The sequence below is a fragment of the Cupressus sempervirens genome, chromosome 6 (genome assembly GCF_028749045.1).
Source record: "Cupressus sempervirens isolate cs-2001-9-10 chromosome 6, ASM2874904v1, whole genome shotgun sequence".
NCBI classification, from domain to species: Eukaryota; Viridiplantae; Streptophyta; class Pinopsida; order Cupressales; family Cupressaceae; genus Cupressus; species Cupressus sempervirens.
The window spans coordinates 500,129,568-500,132,146 of record NC_143123.1 but is presented as its reverse complement, the minus strand read 5'-3'; the positions used below and the strand labels follow the sequence as shown (position 1 = coordinate 500,132,146).

Here is a 2,579-nt window from a genome sequence, read left to right as displayed (position 1 = left end):
AATCAAAGAGAAATTGAAAGATCTTCAAAATATGTTTCTTTAATCCACAATGGTTGGCTTATTTCAATGACCTATAAATTTGAATCACAAAGATAAAATCTTGCTACATATATAGAACATGTAGTTTACTTATACAATATTTACAACTGTTTATATTGGTGATTCAAGGATTATATTGAAAATTGAAACATGTTAAACCAAAACAAATTATGCATCTCTCGGCAAGCAATCCCATGAAAATTTGGAAATTCACATACATAACTGATAAGATGATTAAAAAGAGTTTTACTAGAATAAGTGTATAGCTATGCTAGAATGCATAGAATGATTTTGATTTGACAATTGACTTGACCCTTGAACCCTTTGGCGGTACAAGTGCTAGTTTAAACATAACAAAGAACCCATTAGAGAATGCATCTTCAAACTGGAGATTTAGTGGTGAGCGTCCATTTAGGACAGGCAAGCAAAGGATCCTTTTTGGGAAGAGTTATTCCAGATCCTTCTTCCATATCTACCTCGCCCTCAACAGTCCAATCAAAGCAATGGACCAGCTGAGCGAGAGCCAATTCACTCACAGCAAGACCCATGGAAATCCCAGGGCAACCTCTTCTTCCTGTTCCGAACGGCAGCAAATCGAAGTCCTGACCTCTCACATCTTTATTACTCCCCATAAACCTCTCGGGCTTGAATTGATGAGCATCTTTCCAAACGTTTTCGTCCCTCCCAATCGCCCACACATTCACAAACACCCTCGTCTTTGGCGGAATGAAATATCCTCCCACGCTGCACCCTTCCATCGACTCGTGCGGAAGCAGCAGAGGAACTGGCGGATGAAGTCGGAGAGTTTCCTTCACCACGCATCGCAAATAGTGGAAGCCCATGACGTCACTCTCCTTTACTATGCGGTCTCTGCCTATTGCCGATTCGATCTCTTGCTGCTCTCGCGCCAGCGCTGCAGGATTCCTCAGCAATTCACTCATTGCCCACTCTACTAATGTCGACGTTGTTTCCATTCCTGCGGCTAACATATCATGCACTACGCATATTCAAAAGAAGAATAGCTTCATACACTTTGTAACCAGATTTGTGAAAGACTTACCAAGATAATCGCTTTACTGCTAGTTCGTGATATTGTCTGACCCTCAACCTCGGCCATGTCCAGCATCACGTCTACCAAATCTTTAACGCGGTCGTCTCCTATCCGTTTTCCTTTTTCCATTCTCCAATTGACGTGCTCGTCGATGACATCTTCAGCGAAACCATCAAACTTTTGGTGAACCCGCGACTGCATGCCACGACGGAATCCTTGTATGTCGAGCCAATTGAGACACGGAATGAAATCACCAATGCAAAATCCACTTCCCAGAGCAGTTACCTCTTCATTGAAGGTGTATCCCCCATTCAACTCATTGTCTGTGTACGTCCTGCTGGCAAACATTCTGCAAGTAATATTTTGTGTGAGGGAGGAGAGCGTCTTCTTTCTATCCACACAGCTGGCGCCTTGCCCGCTTTGGTGCCAGATGGAGGCGATCATGGCAGAAACTTCTTCTTCTCGAACGAATCTGAAAGACTCTGTTCTGTTCACTGTGAACAGCTCAACCGTGCAAAGCTTTCTTATCTGCCTCCAGTACGCTCCATAAGGACTAAAGCCCACATCTTTATGGTCATAAATTACGTATCTCCCGAATGAAGAGTTTGGTCTGTTTGCAAAGACCAGATCATGGGTTTTGAGGAATTCTTTTGCCATGGCAGGGGAAGAAACCACAACGGTGGGAACAGAGCCCAAACGAAGGAACATAATGGGTCCTTATTTCTTTCCCAGTGTGTTAAGAGAGTGGTGAAGAAGGTTTCCCAAGAGATTGAGATTTCCTCTGAGAGGCCATGGACGTGGCCCGGGAGGCAATTTCGATTTGATGAAACTACTCTTAAACTTATACAGAAAGCAATAGAGGAGAAAGAAGAACCCAAATCCTATGGTGACCACCTGTTTGAGGTTGCAAGTCATGGATTCCATGATTGAAGAAAAGGGAAATCGGCAAGGCTGCAATGAATGGAAACCTAAAAACCAACCCTTTTTAACACAATTACGCACTTTTACCGGGAACCAAGAATGCATTGCTATGATAAATCATTGGGGTTCATATGACGGACAAAATTCATTTCTGAAAACTTGTGGTTCTAAACCATTTTATTCGAATACTATCTGATTTGTAATATCATCTTTGTCAGGTTGTGACAGTAACCAAAGGAACAACCTTATCTTCTTTGTTATCCTATAAAAATCTATCTTCTATTTAAGTGATAATTCCATATCAATAGTTTTATGGAGGAAACCCCCTTTTAATAGAAATTGATGATACAAAATATTGTCATATTATTTGATTGTGAGGATGACATGAATATAAATCTTATTTTTTTTTGGAGGTTATAAAAAATTGATTTCTTAACAAGTATTCTGTAGTGGCTTGTACTTGTCTTGTAGTTAATTATATTTGTATTGTCCTTATTCAATATAAAATGATTTAATAATATAATAAATGTAATATAATTCATGTGTTCATAAATATTAATATATTTTT

At 40.1% G+C, this 2,579-nt stretch overlaps 1 pseudogene; it reads right to left on the bottom strand.

Moving 5' to 3' along the window:
- Positions 1 to 270: 270 nt before the first annotated feature.
- Positions 271 to 2,150, bottom strand: LOC149553213 (cytochrome P450 750A1-like; annotated as a pseudogene).
- Between the last annotated feature and the right edge of the window lie 429 nt (positions 2,151 to 2,579).